This window comes from Danaus plexippus, chromosome 24, assembly GCF_018135715.1.
Source record: "Danaus plexippus chromosome 24, MEX_DaPlex, whole genome shotgun sequence".
Taxonomy (NCBI): Eukaryota; Metazoa; Arthropoda; class Insecta; order Lepidoptera; family Nymphalidae; genus Danaus; species Danaus plexippus.
In genome coordinates this window covers 2507738-2532104 of record NC_083552.1, presented here as the reverse complement: position 1 = coordinate 2532104, position 24367 = coordinate 2507738, and the positions used below count along the sequence as shown (strand labels likewise).

The 24367-nt window shown below is 30.5% G+C and overlaps 1 protein-coding gene across 2 annotated transcripts in view; it reads right to left on the bottom strand.

Moving 5' to 3' along the window:
- The window catches only part of LOC116775869 (dual specificity tyrosine-phosphorylation-regulated kinase 2), an 85035-nt gene that overhangs the window by 28427 nt on the left and 32241 nt on the right, over positions 1 to 24367 (bottom strand). The gene's annotated exons all lie outside the window — the stretch shown is intronic.

Genomic DNA, 24367 nt, shown 5'->3' with positions numbered 1-24367 from the left:
AAAGACAACATTGGCATATTTTATGTATTCTTTGTTCATTCATTTTTATAACATGATATAACAGTATTACGTATTAATGAATTGGGGTAACGGGGGTAGGAATTGGGGGTATCGGGTAACGGAAATTGGGACGATGATACTCTTTACCCCATAACACGAATAACAATGCAAATTAACTCAAAAGGCAACACTGGCTGATACCAGTAATATTTTTATACGCTTAAGTATTAACCAGATATGTACAGTCGTCGAATTAATTTAAAATTCCCATTTCATATAAATAATAATTCCTAGGTTATTCATGTTGTTGATTGTAAAGGACGGTGTTTTAAGTACTTATAACACCCGTGCAGAATAGTGCAGTGGCTGGAACATATTGTGTAGGTCAGAAATAATGTAACAGATGTTAGCTAATATTACACCCGACCCTACGACCCCCGGCCATGATGCATGTGTGTCTGTCGGTAACAGCCGCAGCGTGGGAACACGGTTCACGGTCAAGGGAACATCACACGAATCTATGTACGGTTTATTGTTCACATAAGTAGTTATATATGTGGGTTGGAATTTTAGCATGGATGAGAAATAATATACCGTTCTCGTGCTTAATTGGTATATAAATTATAACCGTGCGTCATAACCGCTCGGTTTTGCTTGGCGTTTATGTCTCGATATAATACTTAAAGAAGATATTAATCAAAATCATTTATTTATAGACTTTCCGAAGTGATCGAAAAAAAAGTACATAAGAATAATTCTTTAAGAAAATATATCAAAATTTAAAGTTTATTTAAGAATTTTAGGACGACTGAAAACAAAATGGCCGCGGTTGTCCGTATCCAGGTAATATAAGCGAAGGTCAAAACCTGAACTCAGTCGTGACGAATCCATCAACCGCCACGGTAAGTCAACTAGCTAACGGTTCTAATATAACAGTTAGTTTATTAAGAGGCACATTATGTTTACTTTGTTACATATGTTATTTGAGGATAACGGTTACTGTATGACAAAAGCTCATATGATCGACTCGTGTTAAAGAGTCTTGCACAGCCGATTGAGTACCCATAGCACATATTAAATTACTGTCACATTGTTTAAAATTTCATTATATAAAAGCTGCCTCATACACCTCTGTATGTACCTAACATAATCAATACTAAATACATTTTTCGTAACATACCGACGAAGCTTCAAAAAACATTCTCAAACTAATGTATTTTCTGTTTAAATATATTATTCTTAGAATTCTTGTCATTCAACACATTGATAGTGTTGTATTTATATTTGATGTATGAACAACGATTTAAACACCAATCGGACAAGTAGACCTTTATCAGATAGATTTACGTTCTGTCACATTTCTGGCATCAGACTCTTTGACGCCATTCATTCGGGGTCATGACTATTGATTTAGTCTTTTTTATTTAACTAAACTTGTTTTTCCTTGTAATTTCAGTTTAAAATTAATGTGCTCTAAACAAACTAATAAAATAATATATTATGTGAGAAGCAATGAGTGTCAATTCAATCGATCATGCCTTTCGATTTGTGAATGATAATATTTATGTTTTGATATCAAATCGATTTGAAACACAAGGTTACAACAACAAGCAGAATTCACGAAATTTTTAATCGAGATGAAATCGCTCGAACAATGAGACGGCATAGCATTTTTTTTTTTATTTCCATGCAAGTCTAGGCCAAGGCACTCGATAGCTTACAATGACAAATATCTCGAAAAGTTTTCGTAAACATTGTAAACTAAACAGAGAATGTTTGACCTTTACTACGATGTTGTAAAATCAATACAGTACACACATATATCAAAGTTATTTACAAAGCTGTTTCATATCATGCTCATATTTTTCACGTATGCAAAAACATGCTATGTAGGATAAAAATATATGTAAAAAGTTTGTAAAATATGTCGCATAAATCATTAGTATGTATAAGGAATGTATGGAGTGATTAGTGATGACTATGATTGTATTGTATTTGATATTTAACTTTTAAAATGAAAATAAATAAACAGACGAGCAATTCTGTTTTTTGTTTAAGTAAACAAACATCGACATACTTTGGAGATTTGAAAGGAGTTTTATTAAAATTTCGAATTAATCCAACTGCTGCCATCTAGCGAAACATAAGAGAAACAAAACTTAAATAATACAAACATATAAGAAATTAATACATTAAAACGCACATGATCTCACCGGACGGACAGACAGCTGATCATATTACCTTTCATTACAAATAGACATATTTCATAATAGTAGCATGAAAATGTTCCAACTATTTCACAACACGGTCAATGCCATCTAGCGTGATTTTCACACACCATTTGTATCTGGGAGTGATGTACGCGCTCCCAAATTTTCGTGCGTACGCGCAGATGGTAGCATATGTTGACATATGATGAAATATAATTTACCAACTAGCTTGTGTATATGTAACTTTGTATACATAAATAAAAATATTATTTTAAATTAAAAATCTATGTATTTTATATAACGATGCAGACAGACTACCTTTGCATACAGGCAACATATACTAGATACTAATTATTTAATAAAAAAACATTAATATTTATAAATAAATAAAAATAAATAAATCAACTGACATTAACTCAACATTTGATCTTATAAGATAAGATGAACTCATTGAACATGCTTTTGTGCAATAAACATTAAGCGAATAAAATTAAATAAGTATAAATAAAACTCGATGGTAATACAAAATCATTCCAATAGTTTTTGAGGTCATAACAAACAAACGAACATACAATTATATTTTTTTTATACACAATACCAGCACGGTTAACTAGTCCGTTCCCGGCATATATCATCATTTTGTAACAATGTTTCTTCTACAATGTAATTATGAAAGTTATCTAATTATCTATCGTGTGGAATAATTACACCTGTAACTTAACAACAGTTAAATTGAAACGTTCGCGTACTGTTTTTATAAGACATTGAAAGATGGGAGTGATTTAAGAAGTTTCCGCTTAACACATGGTTTTTTATTCACGATTCGCACAAACGCTACGTATATGTCACGATCGAGACTTGTAGTAAGCAAAGTTAATAATTAATTTGGTATGAAGCTACTTAAAGCTTTTATAACTTAACTTCTTAGTTGTTAGCTTAAATACATTATGATATACTTTCATTCTTCCATTAGTATCAACGGTTAAAACAAAAAGTCACGTCTCTGTAGTCCGTAGTATAATCTTAACCAACTTTACTAAAAGTATTATAGTTTTCAAGTACCTAAAAGGCTATTTGGGTTGCGAATAAATAAATAGCAAGACGTGCAACATATGTATATATGAAAAGATTGAAACATAGATAAAATATACTCGAATGATGCTAAGTGTTACAAGTAATTATTCGGTTTATTAATTAAACAATAGCTAACGTTAGATGACCTCCTTCGTGCATTTTTAATTATCTTAGACAAAGACTCTTTTGTTTTATCTCATCAATTTCACAGGATACGAATTGACACCATATTTTGGAGGAATCAAATCTCACCAACACTGGCAACACCGAAAGTTTGTATAGTATTTTTTATTATGAAGATCATATATTTTTCGTAGATATAAATCAATTAATTTTGAATATAAGAATTTAATTTCATTAGCATATTTGGTTTGAAACACATCTAGATAGTATTGTACAGATGTTAATATAAATTTACATAATTTATTACATTTTATTCAGATGTTATAATACACTGACATTCAAGATTCTGTCGAGAATACATTCAAAGTAAATTATGATTTTCGTGTATTCTACGTGATTTATTATTTGAAGGTTAGTGCTACCATATAAATTATTTGTATAATTAATTTTATTAAGAGTATTCTCAAAACTTTAAGTGGAGCCTGAATATCTGAAGACAGTGATGCATTTCCTTTTATAAAATATTAACTTACGCAATTAAGTATAATATTATGAAGTGTAAATAGTAGAAGTAAGAATAGATTCAGTAGCAATGATTTGTATGAAATTAACATTATAAACAATCAAACCAAAGCGAATACTCCCATCGATCTGGCAATTATGAAGTGACTTACAGATTGATATGAACTTTGAAAGTCTAGCGTCTAGGTAACCTGATAAACATGCGAATATACCTAGTGATCAAAACTCACGAAAACTTGTAAGTTCATTGAACTCAGTCGTGGTACGATTTTATTGATTGGCTATCATTTATTATCAACCATATTTTGACTTAAAACTATAGTGTTGCTCACAGTTAAACTAAAGTTAATATAAAGTATAATTTCAAATAGGCTATAAAGATGTACGGATGTATGAATGTCTGTTACACTTTGATACTTCAACGAGTTAATATTTTTTTTAACACTACAGTAATTAAAATCAGAGATTAAAATAGCACATATAAAAAACAAAGGAATGGGTATTTTCGAAAACATCCTGGTTCAGATAACTTCATACAAATCAAATATGTATCAAAATTAATGCTACAAAACGTTACCTATTCTGCAGATAGGAGGCCAATTACCTGAAAATAAATACATATATTAATATATAAGATACAGTGATTAACATAATACTCTTGCCTCATTATTTTTTATATAAACAAGGACGTCATAAAAACTTGTAAATACAAAATATGAATAAAACTTAATATCAACTATATAATTAAGTGTTATTTGCTTGAGTTGAAGAATTTATTTCTGTTCGTGTTAATAAAATGAATAGTTCTATTGTAATTAAATATAATTTTAACTTGTTATGAGTCACGCCGGATTAAAGTAGCCTCTTTTTCTTATTCCTCATATGAATAAGACAAAGGTTTTATTCATCTTATTAATATTCACTTAAATAAACAGTTTTATAGATGTTTTTTTTACCCTTATATTTATTTGTCTTCTAAACTAATTCGTATTAACCGATTGCATCTAAACATCTTATTGATTATAATAATATGTGTATTACTATATAACAATTAACACAACAATAAAAGGATTCTTGGTTTAGGCATTTATTTTATAACGTTGCCAAAACAGCAGTTCAATTATGGATCTCTGATAAGGGCTCATTGGACACGAGTTTACATTATGTCCGTCCTAAATAAACCAAATGGCCCCAAATAAATCCTGAGGTCCAATACTTTTTAACATTATTATCAGAACATGGCAAAAAAAGTATAAAATGTTTATTTAACTGGACGGTTCGATGTATATATAAATCAGGCTGTTATGAGACAACTGCGGAATTATAATAGTAATAAATAAAATGTTTAAACATAAGCGCATTATCAAACGGAAAAATACAATATTCATTAAGTATCTCAAATAAACAAGTGTGACAGTAACCTTGATTTCCTTGAAAGGTATCGAGTACATAAATTAAGAAATGCTTATATAATAGTGACAAACAAAGAAGCATCGCCTAATCTGAAGCTCGGCTAACACAACTAGTAACTAACATCGCGTGATAACTTCAAATACATCTTACGCTAACGTGTCAAGGTTGAATTTAGTTTGTGTTTCGTATATACGACGGAATTACAAACCAATGATATAATTATAACATTTTATTCAAGTTATTAAAACAAAACCAATGTATCAGCGACTTCTGAGTTAAACTTAAATACCTTTAATAATGAAGGACCTCCTTAAAGTGGTTTGTAAAGTTCACCGTCTAGACTACTAAATCTCTTCCTCCACATCCAGACTACAACAGTGATTAATGTCACCCATCCGAAATATATGTATCCAGGATTATGGGAATCTTGTAAGCACATGACGCCTTTGAAATAATATATAGACTTTTATAATCGTACAGTCATTCGCTTTATGTAAATACATAAGTAAGATGCCAAAGTATCCTAACATATTTTGATAACAGAAGCGTTATTTAAGAAATATTAGTTAGACAACCGATCTCCGTTATCTATTCATCTATTCAATTCATCTGAATTAGGAATATATTGTATATCAAAAAGAATATTTTAATTAAACAGTAGGGAGTACGAATATTACAGTTACAACATAGCCTTTATTTTACTTACAGGAAAAACTGTAGCCTTTTTGTGCGTAACCATTAGACAGAGGGAGCTGAGCCTTTTCAGATTCATATGCACAAGTCTACTAGAGCTATTGGCGAACTACTCGCTTTGAGCTTCAAAACGGACTTGTTGCGCAAAAAAAAATCTATATTTTTTGGGGTTCCATAGAAGCTGTGGTAAAACGATTCCTCTCTATCATAAAGGACAACGTATCGAAAGGAAGTCTTGACAGACATAATGGCAATTAAGTATTAATTCTATGAATTTTCTTATTGACAACGACGAAATGTAAAGCTAATTTACAAATAAATTCACTAAGCTTTGTACTATATTTGGATATGTAATAAATTTTGTTGACCAATATTATCACAACGGGTTATAATTCAGTTGAATTAAACCAGAATAACCGCGCAATTTACGATCATTTAAGCATTATAATCCATATGATAGATGTTCGGACAGGACTCCTTTAAATAAATAAACTGATATGGGCCGACAACAGCATTCTACACCATACCATGACCGCTTATTGTAGGGGCCAGATTATACTCATGTGTGTGGGGGTGTTTGTATCCCATGATTTCCTGCTATAATAATAGAAGCAAACCCTCGCTTTACTTTGGCTAAGTACTGAACGTATTAACAGATATATAGCAATATTTTTTATGATTTTGTAGAATTTATATGAAGTTTTATTGCTCCAATAACGCAACGTAAAATTTATATGACAGTCAAGAACCAGAGGCAAAACATTAAAAAACATAACACGACACATTGATCTATAATTGCGTTCATAAATAATCCATAGAATGCACTTGTCGCGAAACAAAGCTTGCTTGTTATGGAGTTACAGCTGGGTAGACAAAGAGGCAGACAAACAGACAAAGGCCCGATGTGAGTCCTTGGATATGTGCCAAGAGCATTTAGAACATGAACGACACCACGTCATCAACGGGGTACTTAGGTTGCGTTGATCAGGGCTCATTTAAAGACCCTTTTTTACTAAATCTTTTTACTATTGCACTTTTAACAAAATACAAGAAACACCACTCTTTGTACTCCGATCTCTCATTCCACTCAGACAGCTTGAACTTGACAATTGTTTGAAAGAGACAAAATATTTGCAACCGCATCAAGGCAGTTGTTCGCAACGTTGCGGTTTCATAAGAATGACGAAAAATATTACACAAAAATTTAACTTATTTATGGATGAGACAATTGTTGGCGTCAGCGAGTTAGTAATTAGAAGAATGTGTTATGTGACAATTAAAATAACTGACCTAAATCAGGAGCATTCTAACATTGCGAGAGCAAAATTTAATTGAAGCTGCAACGTAATTGTGCGTTGTGGTATTTTAAGACCATGCATTAGCCACATCAATTTTTATTATCATTACACGAAGAAAAAAATTGTGATGACGTTGACTTTAACGTTAAAAAAAAATCTCTACAATACATAAATTAATAGTAACTCCTTAGGGATTTTTTTCTATAAACTTTAACCAAAATGCTGTACTTAAGGAGTAATCATAAGATTTCTCTTCGCATATAAATAAACATACTTCCAAAAGCTGTATATTGTAAGTAGGAACAAGATTTATTGCTCCATCCCTATCACACCCCAAAAAAAAAAAATACAAAGAAATAGATAGGCAACAGTTATAATTTATACTACCACGTGTTTTCCACATGTAAACATCATAGAGAGATCCTGAACATTTTCTAGTCTTCAATTGTAACATTCGAGAGCTCTAGTCCCGTGGGAAGTGGCATCTCGTCCGCCATCCCTGACTATAATTCTGACACATTTCAATGACTGAATTTCCCTATGTCAATTACTTACTGGGGGCAATACAAGGGACTCGTTAAACATAAATTGCGTTTCACATTTTAAGTACCCCTTTGATTTATTTGAATATAATATAACCCTTAATAATGAAACGGGAATCTTTTAGGAAATTTTCGATTGAACTTTTTGAAATATGTTAGACTTTATTATATAAATGATTCGTTACAACCGAAATCCATCTTATTGTATTAAGCAATTTAAACATCAATGTCCTATAAAGAGAGGAGTGAAGACAAAGGCGTTTTGTACGAGAAAATATCGCTTACACAGTCTGCCAAAAGCATTGCAGTGCCAAGCCATTACACTAAAGGCACAGACATGTCTCACAAACGATGTTCTTCCTTATATACATAACTAACTGTTCCCCGCTGACTCGCCTCCAGATTCGTATTTCATCGACAAATAAAACGTGAACATAATATTATTCTGAGCGTTAATTTAATCTAATTATACAAATTACGTCACATTCATAAAAATATATCCATCTGTTTACGTACAAAATCATTCATTAGTAAACAAATAATTCTTCCCATTGATTAATTTAAATAACATTCTATATCATACGAAAGTCTAACGAGTGATAGTGAATTATAAATTTTCTACATATTAATAATAACTAGATATCATGGAACGCTTAAACTATGGATACGTAGCGGAATAAACTTTTATATAAATTGAGTCATATTTATCAAAGTTACCGACTCCATTTGCCAATACGCTGCTACATTCCAAACTGACTAACGATCGGCAAAAAGCACGTTCGTAAATTGGGTTCAAATAGCATTAAAATGATTTCAGTATCAAATGGCTCACAGAAATATTTCATCCTTATATTATTTTAATATCTTTTTATCAACACAGCTAGTTTTAATTGCATAATTAATATACCAATTTAATGTATCATTACTGCAATAATAAAACCGTTCCATCCATGTATGTTATGCAGAGAGCATAAATTAATGAATGTTTATATTGCGCATTAAACACATAGCCAGGTTCTCATATAATACGACACTTCCTGTACATACACACTCTTTACTTTTATGATTCACCGCTCAAGGAACGGTTCAGACGGGCGTCTTAAAACGCAACTGCACTTGGAGTCACGAACGTATAACAAAACGATATTCAATCTTAAACAGCGTGTCATATTACTTGAGCGACGGTCGATCCTATTATTCTATAACTAGGCTCTAACAAATAATATGTTAAGTAATAACTTGTGTATGTTTATTGTCTCAAATTAATCAATGATACACGTCTCTTTATCCTTCCGGGCCTTCAAGTTTATATTCAAAAATATTATTAAATATTATATCTGGAACAAGGACATCACGTTTTTGACGTTACAAACAGACAGTCATATTTATATTGACTGTACTATACGATGTATATATTTAATAAACTTTATTTAACACTATTATCTGTGTGAACACAACCTGTATTTTGTCTTAATAAAAACGGTCTTTAATCACGATACAATTTTTCGGTCGGAACATTTTCCTAGAAGAATCGAACCGTCGGGTTTTTGAGTCGGAAATCAATTATCATTGTTTTTTGCGGTCCCAATTCTTGAAGCCACTTAATACCGCTAAGACCTTACATTTGACCGCTTTATTTAAGCAATCAAGAGAAAAAAAATGTTAATGTAGAAAAAAATATTCAATAATTGAAGCAGTTTTTTTTGCTTAAAACCTTTCATTGTATCTAAGTTCAAGGTGTTACTTCGACCTGACGTTGAGATCAAGGTTGCTTCAAGGTAGTATTGGAAGTGTCTTTTAAGTAACTTTACCGTTTTGAATTAAAAAGATGTCTTACGCTTTGTGCTCTGCATAATAAACATTGAGGCTTTAAATGATTAACAACATTTTTTTATAGCTGGTAATGTAATTGATTGTAATTACAGCGTTTTAACATTGATTCACTATAGGAAATAAAAACATGAGATAAATTTTTCTTTTCAATAATGTAAATACATAATGTATGATTAATTAATTCATTGATTTTTAAGCACTTAGTAATGCAAGACATTTTAAACAATAGTGTGTATACATTTACCATAAAAATAATGCATCCCTTTAAATTGAAGGTTTTAATAAAAGTCATTAAGAGAAATCGTTTCACAGTTTTATTATTTATAATTAGAAATCTTTAGAAAAAATTTAGTTCTCCATGGTTGTAATGATCTTTAGTCGATTTTTTAAACCTATTGGAAGGGTGAATATTAACATTAAAGTTAAATAGAATAAGAAGAAGAATACAAGAAGCATAAAGTAAAAGAACACTTAAGTATACCAAATAACAAATTTTATAACAATCGAAGTCCAAAATAACTCAAGATTAAGTTCTACAGACTGAGACCAATCATAGTTTAAGTCCTGTCCTGTCATACGTTATAGAATAATATTAAATTAAAATACACGATAAATTAGTATCAAAGAAATAAGACTTACAAAGCGTCGTTTATAGAGTAACTCGAATAAGTAATATAAATGTGAGACGCTTTAATTCTAGTAAACTATAAAATTGTCCGAACAATTTTTCGATTCCACTAAATGAGCTTACAAAGTAAACTTGCGTTCATTTAAATAATACTAAGCCATTTGAAAATAATATATATTATCACGTTTTGTTCTGATGTCATCATACATAGGAAAAAAAATAATGCACAGATTACATTACAAACACAAACATACTCACATTACGAGTGTCTCTTAAGATATTTTAATCTGTGCCGTGAAACAGACGTGAATAGTAAGTACAGACAGGACCCGTAACGTGATCTCACTGTAATGGTTTTATAAAACATATAAGGAATTAACGTAAATAGTGTACTTTAGTCATATATTCTCCTTACTTAAGATTTGTGAAATGAAAAAGTTATCAATATACACATTAAATATGAACATGCCGCTATTAGAAAGACTATTTATAATTTATTAATGGGTCGTTTAAAATTTAAACAAACATTATAAACAACAAAACACATATTACGTATGTATGTAAACACACACACACACACACACATATATATATATATAATATATACATTATATACACACAGCAAACCCGAGGGGTTAAGATTACAGAAGTATCTACTCGAAAGTTCGAGTTAAAATTAAGCCCCGTCAAGTATCTTACTTTCACACTGCGGGTTGCCCATTGAAAGAAATAGTAAGAGATGCCTTTGTTATTCCGATTCTTGTTCTTTAAAATGTTTTTTTCGCGGATGCTTACCCTCTATAACCTAATTTTTGCATTTAAGTATACATTATTCAAATCCAACACCATATTTACACAGTGAACTAAAAAAATATTTTTACTCTCCATTGTTAAATCTGCAGAATTTATCTATAATCTATACCAAAAGCCAGAATTACCTTAATTGACATAAAATAAAAATATTTAATTAAAATGTAGAACATTACACTTTAGGTTTTCTTTATAGGGAGCCTGCAAAATAAACTCAGATTTCATCTCGTGTTACTGACCCTGCGGCTTATTTAATTGGATCGTAAAATTTTGCAAACGTCACATTATTTTCCTGAGTGAGGGTTTACAAAACTTAGCCCTCTTTATTGATTTAAATTTTATATTTATGAAGGGAGAACTAGAAAAAAATATTATAATTGATGACATTTTTTATGTACGTCAAGGTAGCGTCTTCAATTATTTACTCTCAATGCATTCATAATCCGAACTCTGATATTTTTATATCAGAACAACCTTTTTATTACGTTGCACTGAATACTATTAATTTAAAAAACGTAAGTTTATCAATAACTTGTACATGAAAGTTATTAATTTGAACATTTTATATTAAGATAAAATTCTAATATTAATCAAATAATAGATTTGAGACGAAACAGCTATACTCACAGAAAATTTACTAAATAAAAGACTTTTGCAAATCTTGTCGAAAAAATATATACACAATAAAAATAATTTTAATTCCGTGTAAAAATAAGGAAGATCACAAACGACGTCTATTTTATTTTTTCCTCATCTAAACTATGCTGTTATTTTATGCTGGGATTGCAACACTTGTAGCCTTTGTGTTATAATCCTACCAGTAACTGGCTATGGTCTCATTTAATAGGGATGTCCTGTATGTACTTTGTATTAATCGCACCTTGAGATGGCCCTTGTCTAAATCCTTGACATATTTTCATAAAATATTTGATGGCTTGTTTATCCACGAGTCCAGTCGATATTTAACAGCTTGTGATTTGTCTTGGTGATGGAGAGGATTTTCATTTTCATTTAGAAACCTCTAGGCAAATGAATTTAATGTTTGATGATTTTTTTTCAATCAAATTTAATGACATTTTTTTTTTTGTTTTAATTTACTTTAAAACATGAACGTAACCATAAAAATACCTTTAAACGTCATAAAAGTATAGACCTACAAGTTATAGGATTTAAAAGCTCACAAATAACTATAAGATTCGATTGATTTAAAAAACTATTTCTGTGATAATAGAGTTCATATTTAAACTTCCGTCAGTTTTTTAAGAATAAATAAGACTTAATTTTTTTTTCATACAACAATTCAAATCCAAGATTACGATAAAATATATGCAATCTCAAAGCAGATATCATCTTTATTCTATACGAATGATAATATAATTAATATAAAATTGCATGAACAATACTAAACCAGCTCAAAACTTTGTTCCCCTTTTCATTGGATGTTAATAAATGTATATTAATTTAAGAAAGTGCAACGTTCTGTGTTGCACTTTCTCTTAATTCGTACAATTGATGTTAACAATCTCGATTGTAATGACGATAAAGCATATTGTCGAGTACAATTTAGTTAGATGCTGAACGTACCTTTGTTGTCTCGTGTGCAAATTACAGATTACTTCTAATAATAATCTTATCTCCTTTGTTTAATAATTAGTTTATTAGTTACGCGACTTTCGAACTTATTACATGCCTCACGTATGATATATAGAGATTAATTTAGTACGCAATGATAGTGCTTAAATATTTTTTCTGTGTTTTTTATATTTTATATATGAATGTTTGTATTTATATAAAATAAACATTGAAAATTATTTAAATTAACCTGAAATATCATATTGCGACTAAAAAATTTACTGCCGTCATATTTGATAGCTAGTCAACAAAAATTGTAAACTAAAATATTTTAATACATTTTTGATAGCAACAAGGAAATGACATCAATGTTTGCTTGAATTCCGCATTGATTCACTTTAAAAAGATATTAAAACTCACATAAAATCTGTAAGCAATAAAAATTTTATATAGCCGATAGCCGAAAACAGGAACGTGTCTCATACCGTATACAGATTCACTTTCCGTTTTCACGAACAGTCTTAAAGCTTTAATTAAATAAACTATCAATACGGTGTTATACGTATAACTATTATAGGATATATGTGTTATAGGATAACTAAATAATTGAGCAATTAAAATTTTGGATATATTTTTCACCTGGTAACAAAAACAGTGCTTGAGCTACTTGGGATGGTGGTCGGAGCTATATTACCAGTAAATTCTAATATGTCATTCCTTGTTACGGTGTATTAAAGTTCAATTTTATACAAAATGATGTAAGGTGCCATAAATACCAGTTACGGTTACGGACCATAGATCAGGTCGTCGCCCCCAGTAATTGGGCATGAGAACAATAGATCAAGCCAAAGCTAGGAATAGCCAGGATCTAGATAAATGGTCACGAATTAACATTAATCATCTTAAGGCACGATTTTTTAAGGACTTCAATCCATAGGCTGATTTCTTAGTATTGGAAGGAGTGGATACACACACATACACAACATGCATCGTTACATACATACATACATTCTTATATACATATATCTATATATATATATATATATATATATATATATATATATATATATATATATATATAAATATATATAACTATTCATCTTTTATATGCAATAATGAAAATTTTAATATTATATGACTTTTATACATCTCGCTGCGATTCCTATTTTAAAAAGAATCTTACTCCCTTGTAACATTGAATCGGTCGCAAGAGACCAAGTAACAGGCTATATCTATGTATGTGTATAAAATATGAATGCGTTCAAATTTACATTTATTATTATTGAAATGTGTTTTCTAAGACCTTATTTATATTTCAATGATATGAAGACAGGACTTCTGAATGTTTATCCGTCTATTTCTCTTGTTCTATCTTTAATATTTATTCTTTGTACAGCTGCGCTTATTTTATTTGAGTTTTCATCTAATGATAGATAATTTTAGAGGAGTAACATCCAAGGAAGTTTATTTTTTATATTTAAAACAAAATAGAACTCACACTTTACAAATTGAATTGACAAAATCTATTGCGAATCTTAAGTAACGTATGGAGGCTGTTTAGAAAGATGAAAGAAGCCTCCAAGCTAATGAATTTTTAGTAATTTATTAAGGCGGATTAAATTATAATTTATTGTAAATTTTTTTCAGATTCAGTGACACTATCACTTATTGAACGCAATAAATTTGAATTCCAGTGATTTTTTCAGACTTAATATTGTTTACTATAATACGTAATAAGAAAAGTTTAATAGCAAATTTACGTGAAACACATTCGACCGAATTGTTTAAATTCAGTTCTATCATATAAAGATTTTTAAATACATTGTAATTCTATGATTTTAACAAACAGAAGAGGATTCACAAAAGTATAAAGATAAATTCACATCACTCACAAAGTCCCGAAAGTTGAGACATGAATTCATTAAAAATGTTAAATTCGTATAATTTACTTTTTACGAATTCCTTTTTCGTGTGACTTGAAAGGAGCTCAAGACGCCATCTAAAGTTTTTGAAGAATTCGCGACGTCTGGAAATTTAAAGGTCATAAGAAAACACTATGAAGTAGCCGACTTATACTGTCTAAGATACATTCACTGAAAAATATTTAGAAGATAAGGATATTAAAATATAGTACAAGTATAAAAGTTAAAGAAGAGCCTGACTAAACTACATTAATCTTTTTTGTACACCTAACCACCCAAGTTGTGTGTTTTATTTTGAACAAACCCATACATTCAGTTTAAGCACACAGAGCTACTGTATCCACTACGATCAATTAAGAGTTGCGTCAAGTGTCATCGACATCGGCCAACGACCTTATCAGCTGTTTGATTTATGTTCCGATAAATTATATAAATACATAATTAAATACTGTTTGTATTTGCATTGTATTACTACCGTAACGACAGTTGTTAAATTATTAATATTATTGATATTTGTACTACAATCAATCATTATACACGCACGCTTATATGTGTAGCACGAGATAATTATTCCTCAAGCTTTATATACTTCTTGAGGGTATTAGGTCCAGTAGTACTTTTAATACTGTTTTGTCTGTCATATCAGTAACTGTAACGAACAAACAAACATATAGCTGTCAGTTTGCGATGACACCTTAATATTAAACTGTTGTTAGTTGTATATTATTAAGCATATTTATAAAATTACTTTAATAACAATCGTTTGTTGACCGAAACAGTAATACGAAATATGTTATGTATAAATCAGCTCACCATCATCATCATCATCATAAGCCTATCGGAGCCCACTGCTGAGCAAAGACCTCTTCTCACATGGAGAAGGTTAGATCATTAATCGCCACGCTTGCTCAAGGCGGGTTAGCGATTTCAATCTTATAATTTGAAATTATAAGACCAGGTTTCCTCACGATGTTTTCCTTCACCGTCCGTCAGTGGTGTCTAAATACTCTTAGAAAGTACATATGACTCGGAAAAGATTACATTGGTACTTGCCAGGATTCGAACCCGCGTCCTCACGCGTGAAAGGAAATCAGCTCACATAATTTAAAATCAGTTGTGATAAATAGTCATGGCACACTTTGAAAGCATTTTAACTACATTTACATTGTACTGTTAGAGTTTTACAAGTTTCCATGTTAATTTCTAAAAGCTTCGACAGATAAATAATATAACATCGAAGCTTAAAATATATAATTTAAATTTACTGATATTTTTTTACATAATTAAAAAGCATGATAGTTTTACATAAATCAAAAAACGATTAACTATTAACTGTATTGGAATTTTTTTACAATCGATATACGAGAAAGTTTTGGTGTCTAAAGACCAAACTAAATATGTATGTATGTTAATACCAATCTACAAAAAACTAATAATTTAAATCTGATCAAAAGTTAGACAATCTTAATGACAATTATTATTCCCAGTTTATTAAGAATTCTCCATATATTTTCTTTGTTTCTATTTTGTTGTTATAAATCAATCATTACAATAAAACAGCTCATCAATAGTTTTGATTCCTTCCACAATACATACAATCATATTAATTGTCAATAAGGATAATATATTTTCAGTGTAATCTGCGGTTGAATTCAGCACTGTGTGAAAACCATATAGATTTATTATTTACGCATCACATTCCCGTACGGACCGATCTTTAAACATAGTATGGTATTGAGAAAGATATATTTTACTTTTCTCAAATGAAACAATTATTTTCTAAGCTCATCTTTCTTAGGCGATGCTGTCTACCTATCGAGGTTATTAGCCGACTATAGACATCTCATCAGTAAAACCAATTAATCCGGACAGATATACGTTGCGAAATAAAAAATATATATTCTCAGTAAAGAATTATATTTCTATAAATTCAAATAGACTAATAAATGAATGTAAAAAAGTTATACATATTTTTAGTACGGAAGTGTGACGTCACGCCACGATGCGCAAGAGCAGACAAAACATTTCGTTCCATGGTACGTACAGCTCCGGGAAAGAGAAAAACGCAACATAATTATAGCTTGAAACATTGTAATCAACGGTCATTACAGATATGCTAATATCTCAGACTATTTGTTTGCAAATACCATAAATTAATTATTTGTATTGAAGTAAAAAGGAACGCCATACTAAGAAGCAATTGACATTAATTATATCGTAAGCGTAGCAACAAGAAAGTGAAAATGTTTCTTTGAAAGTAATATGGCAATTAGTTTAAATATTCAAATATTTTCATCTTCATGTTGTGTAATAGTAGTAAATAGCGTAAATGATACAATTGGACATGTAAATTTTAATAATAATTTATTCCCGCCGCTCATGGTTTGCGTTTCCGACAGATTATAATAGATAGATAGGCGATGTGACTTTGAGCTGGGGAACAATTTACCACAAAATTTTAAGTTGCTTTAATATTCTTTGTCAGTCAATGAGCGTAAGATAGGCATTATTAATAAATTGTTATTTATTAATTATGCCAACTTACGTTAAACGTATTAACTTCGGGTTAAAATTATTAAAAGTTAATTGTTGTTAACATAAGAAACAATAGTTTTAAAAGTCAAACCGTATAAAATGTGCTGTTTTTTGCGTTCTTAATATAATCTCTTGGACTTTGGTATAAAAAAAAAGTTATAATTTTTTAAGTCACAGTATAATTACTAATTTAAAAAAATTACCAAGTGTCAATACCGGACTACTTTGTGTTTGTAATAAAATTCTTTTTTTTTTGTTGCAGGTACATCACTATTTATAACAAATTGACAGGTGTCAGAAAAGCAAATTCAGAGCGGCCGGAATACAATCTGAAAGTTAAGCTATTTGGTTGCGTTTACCTTAGTCTGAAGCATTATCGCTTAAGATTCGAGAGCACTGATAAAGGCGACATGAAAGTGCCAAGATAATAGGGTCAGAGCCACTTACAATAGACCTCTCAGTGGTAGTCAACGAGAAGTTAACATCTCTTCCTGTATACACCAATAAAGATTCCTTTAGCCATAATAAAATTTTATTACGAAAAATATACAAAAATATATAATATTATTTAAAAATTATCAAATATCGATATTAATAAAAAGTTTAATCGCGAAAACTTTCACATGAATCAATTAATCATCTCGTAACATGCGATGGCAATTTATACACATATATTCAACAATTAATTGTAGCTGCCAAACAAACTATATATATAAACTTTTATAAAGAGCATAAAAAATGTAATGGACGTAGAAAGCGAGTCCTCGATTGAGAGCTTTGACTCGCTCTTGGATTCCATCGCTTTGATGGCATAATGAGTAATAAACGTTTTCTAACGATCCACGATACAACGCCACGCCTGTCCGTACATCGGTCTAGATGAGACTCATAAAAAATATAATAAAAACGACCATAATAAAAGCTAAACAATTATATCTGATCATTTCTAATCAACCGCCTGTTATAATGACAACACGTAAAACGAAAACCGTAAAGATTAACACTAAAATATCTGGAGTACCCAAAAATAAAACGTCCGTCTTCTACGAAATACATGTCTGGGTTCTAGACATCTGGTGGCACACGTGATACGCGCATAAATATTTCCGTTGCATTCACGATATTAACTTCGTCTAAAACTGGTCTCATTGTTTCGATGTTGCCACATTTCACCGAAGCAGGAAAAAAATCTGAACTTAATCCGCCACTACAAGGACTGGTTTGAAAGGAGGGAGACGGAATATATCCAGTGATAGGGTCACGGGTGTGTGAGGGCGAGACGAATCGATTTGACTTGGAAAACTTGAAATTAGATTGAACAGAGAGAGTGCTATTCGAAATATCATTAGAAGGAGAAGAAAGGCATGAATGCTAAGTCACCAAAAAATGCACATTTTGTTCAGTGCAATAAAATAAAAATATTGAGGTTTTTGTAAAAGAAACTTTGGGAGCATTTTAACTGTGGAAGTATTTCTTTGAAGCCATTTGTGATAAGATTATATCCCGTTATCTGAACGTCGGGACCCATTTGCCTTCGAGAAGCAATTAGAGTCCGAAGGAATGACGCACCAAGCAAAACTTATGAACAATCTTACTGAACAATATTTAAATGCCAAATGACTTAACAACGTCAAAATTGTCAACATAATTTTTACGTAAAATCGTGGTCCCAATGTAGCATTTCTATATGACTAAACAAACAAAGGCTTTTCTTAATCGAAGTCTCTAATAGTAAAACTAGTCTAGTTACCTAAGATGGCGTCTATTCAAACCCAACGCAGCGCTTTACAATACCAATGATGTCGAATGAGATAACGAGATCTATATTTTGTTGCCGACTACCAGGCCTTTGTTGGTGGTAACGATTGAATTTTAACATATTCTCTAAGCGATCATAACTTTTTTAACCCTAGCAACATTAGCGCAGCCCTAGAATTCTCAACTACTTTTTTATTTCGGTGCTTCGAATCAATAACTTCAATTAAGACCCTTCAAGCCTTAGACAGCGGTCACCCCAACCAGTGCGAACCCCATCTGGTGTGATGGGGAGCTGTTCAGGGGCGAGAAATATTGATTTTTTTTCGAACTAATTTAAATTTCTAGCAGCGCTCCAACTTGCGTAAAATGATTTGGACTATTTTTTTTTTGTACTGATATACGACTGTATACTTACTATATCATGTCCATTTAATGTTTTTGTTATGAGATGTGTTGTCCCGAGCAAGTTCAATACAAGTCTGCTCCACTGGCGTGTAACAATGGTAACATGTGATTTTTACGCGCTCTATTTATATACTGTAACTGCGCGAACGCAACGTCTCTTTTGGTGATGTGATGTGGAATTATCGATAAATGATATTCAACGATTAATTTATTTGTCGATATGTATTAGAAATAAAAAGTCGACATAGAATTATCAAAAACATAAAACTGATATAATATATGTATAAATAGTTTTACTTAAAATTGTATTGTATTATTCCTGAGATAAAAATCAAGTAGTTAATATTTATTTGTTCGATATATGAGAAATTGAATGAATTAGGAAATATTATACATATTCTTATTTTAGCACCACCGCTTAGCTTATTGATGAGAAACTTAAAGAGGTCTTAAGAATGCGTCGGTCAAAAGCTAAGAATAATAAAATAGCAAATAAAAGAAAATGAATAAATCAGTATTTCAAATGAAACAAATAATCGACTTGACTTATATCAAATACAATTTATCTTGAAAAATGCTACGAGTACTTAAAATACCGAACGCTACGTACGAACGTAAATACGTAGATATTGCTTATGATATCCAAAAATATCATGAAGCACTGGAAAAAGGTTTTGGAGATTGTAATACATAATTCATTACGATTATTCATCATACATCACGTTGTTTTCATCAAATTTTCTATTTTCTATTCTGCTTACATATTCACGATTCATTTCTTATTACAAATATCGATATAAAAACATCGATAGATAAACAGCTCTACGTTTAAAATTATCTCCAGTCAGCCGCGTATCTGGCTCGAGTGCGGACGTTGTTTATACAAAATCATAATTTCCGATGTTATTTAGTTTTTGGCAACTGTTAGGGTTCAGACTAATAAATATTAAGATGTTTCCAACATTCTAATAATGATCTACAAGTTACATGACGTCAAAATTTACTGGGATACAATAGAATAACGTATTTATATATAGATTTATTGCGATATCATGAACAAAATACATCTAGAACGTATTATTTAGATTAATAAAGAAACAAAACGTTGTCTAAAACGAGGTTACAGCCGAGTTACCTAACGTCTAACAACAACATTTCGTACGCCCGTTACGTACGCTACGTTATGCGTTTACGAATAATATATAAACACTTTTTGTTAAATAAAACTAATATTATTCGGATTATACCAAAACGTATTTTATTATTCAAAAAAAAACTACATACGAGTACTCCCAACGTTTCGGTTACTTTGCAGCAACCGTGATCAGGGGCAGACGAGATGTGAATCAACTTTCTCTTAATTAAATGTTATTTTTATTAAAAATTATTGTGACATACACTTTGACTTATACGTTTAAATTGATTTTTCTAATCAATGCTAGATAAAAATTAATTTAAAATCAACATAGTAAACTTTGTATAACTCCAATAGGTTTAAAACTTCATACAATCCACTGATACATATATACACAAATTAATCTAAAAGATTAATTATTAAAGGTTGCACGTAATCATTTCATTTAAAGGTGATACTCGTCGATCACTTTAGATATGTTTAATATAACAAATATCTGCTAAACTAAATGAATAGTAACACAATAACTGTATTTAAGATTAAGGGACAGGGCGTCGCCTCAAATCTATTTTAAGACGAACGATCATGGTATATCGATCGTATCTGCAAAACATTTTTTTCATCATCTACTCCACCTGGACTTCTATACGATAGTGTTTAATTGTCATTAATTATTTTTTTGTCTTCGGGAAAAATCAATAGAACATCATGAGTATCATAAAATAACTATTTTTAAATAGAAGTCGAAAAAAATAATTTTTACAATGCTCGCTGTCAATGTACTCGTATATTAAAGAGCATTACTATTGTAACAGAATCACACATTTCGTACTTTTTTTAAATATTTACAACATATTAATGCTAATATTAGTAGTTTATATTTAAAATTGAGCAATTGTATTATATGAGATAGCTTTTTGATAGGAATGCGAGAGTTAGAAACAGATAGATACATGTGGCAGAAAAGGTTGTTGGTATATTTTATAAATATCTCGAGAGTAACTAGCCTTTAGACTGAAGCGATGCTGACATTGAGTAAAATGGTTTTACTTTGGAGTCGGATATCTATACACTGTAATTGTCGAAGAAAACTATTTTATATACTCAAACAATAAATATTGTACTTAAAATGCTTGTACTAATAGAGTCGAATAAAGACAAAATTACTAGACAAATTAAAGACTTTGCCTGTTACCAAATACCTGTGGGTATATATAATTTTTTTGAGTGTTTGTCCGTTTTGATTTTATTCCAACCTACCTCTAAAACTAGATTGACTTTGTCGGAACATTCAATAGCAGATATCGGAAGTAATAAGGAGTAACTCACTCCATTCACTTGCATGCTGTATCAAAAAGATTTTAAGATAATTTTATAGCGTATAAAGCCACAGGAACATGTAGTTTAAAGTATAACCGAACAATGTCACACCGACATCACGCTGTATAAAATTCATAACAATATGTAACAATACAAAAAATATGTGACATCAAAATCTCATGGATTGGAAAAAGTCGATGCGGTGAGTATGGCTCGAACAATGAACGCGCTTTCTCTCCTTACGCAATACGAATTTCCAAAGATTGTCTTATATAAATCTATTCAAAAACATCAAATGTTAGAAATTTAAAAACAATGAGTTAAAACTATATATATATGTTAATTGAAAATTCTATGCATAACGAAGAGGATGTTATTTCCTATCTAGAAACTCGGTCAAGAGTGAACATAACGTGCTGGTAGATTGCATGCAACTTGCCTGTTAACAACTAAGTATTCGATCGAATTAATTTTATCCATTAACTGAGGTCTTTGTTAATGATAGATGAAGACGGTTATGTGCACTAACTTGTATAATTATACGTTGGTACAAACTATATAATGTTTTTATTTGACCATTATAACCTGGTCTGCAGACAATACTGTGAGTAGTTTAAATGTTTTTTTGTATCATATAAACCAGTTCAAATGTCCTCTATGTAAACCACTTTAAATATCCTACTGTTTATTATCCAGTCAATGCCAAGAACTAGGGTCAGTTACCTGTAACAAAAAAAAACAGTACATGGTCAAAATCACGAAACACAATGGACGTAGGGTGTAAAACAATTTGTATAAAGAAATATTACAAAGGTACGCAATTTTTAAACTTATTTTCATGTAATTAAGATGGAAGATCGTTTGAGGGCCGTAAATTAGATATTCAGTAGAGATACGACAGAGTAAAAAAATTAAATTAAACTTTCAATAAAAAAACTTACACAGTTCAAACTTTTCTTGTCATAGACAAACCACTTACAAACGACTTAAGATTTTTATTGAAAGCTTCAACTCAACAAATGAGTTTTTTTTTTCAACATATAAATAAAATACCATTACCTAAAAGTTATTGTAACGTATTTTATATACGAAAACAGATTCTTGTACTTAGTCAAATTACATATATTTTTGGTTGTCTACACGGAAAAAAATTACAATAGGCACAGCCAATAATTAAAAAAAAATGTGTTTTAATTTTTTTTAATCATTTTCAGACACTTGTTTTAAAAATAATAATTATAGCACATCATTTTGCTTCAGTCAGTTTACTCGCACAGTAGTAGGTAGTACCTACGGCAGATTCTATTGATCGTGATCACCTTATTATATAATGTATACATTGTCAGAAAGGCTTTTATGTTTCATATACATATTTACAAAGTTAATATATTTTGCGGCGTATTCAACTATTTTAAAGTTACAGAATACTTTTATTCATCCGATCGTATTTTTTATATCACACGTATAATTTAAAGTCCATTTGTCTTAGCTGAGCATAAAAGCCATTGATCGCTTTCAAAGAAGCTCTAAGTTTAGTCTAGTTTAGTCTAGACTATTCTATAAAAAACATATAATACCGTCGTCCTGGTTGCAAGAAAAATACATTTGTGTTATTTGCAAAAAAGACACCATCAAACAGGATATAGTTATTAAGAAATTAAAAGTTCCATTGGAATCGTCTGTAATACGAATGATGACATATATGTACATAGTATATTGGCTGAGTGAGAATGATACAAAGAGTGCACAGAGCAGTGAATCAATCAGACGCATCATAACAATAACCCCACACAGACTAGACTGTGCACATCCCGTGGTCAACGAACCCTACACGACCTGTCTCTTATACAGGGTGGTATGAATTTACTGTTTTAATAATAGGGAATCGTTTGGACGATCGCTGAGCGTATAGCGAATGTTTATTAACTATCTATTGTGTCTTTGTTTGTGGGAAAGGAACAACGCATTAAATTAATACGGCTCCTTATAGAGTTTATTATGTTTATTTTTTACAATATAAAATTATTTATATATTTTAATTCCATGATATATGGCAATAGTCAGCAAGCCTTATTTAGTTTGATAAATTATAAGTGTACTTCTCAAGTCGATTTTAATATATATTATTTTTAATGCAATACGGAAACTCGTATGATAAACTTAGAACTATGTTTCACACGCGACTTCTTTCGCGTGCTACTTCAGCATATCCATAATATTACATCATCAGATGCCACTTCCTTCTTTAATATTGTCGACAAACAAGAAAAAATTCCCTAAAATGGACTCAGTAATAAAAAAACTAATTAATTATTTTCTATCCCTTCCAAATATCATATTTTATGTAAAATATATACAGTTAAAACGGTTGTAATGTTTATCTTTTATTCAATTATATATACATTAGCTACGGTAAAAAAGAAAAGAAACGTCTGGTAAAAAATATGATTCAGTAATTCATTATGTCCATATAGTTGAAGTGTAATCAAAAATCAATAATGAAACATAAATCACAGGTGAACGGTATTGTGACCGTTAAATTATTAGTAATCACACGTGGGTGGAGGGAGACGG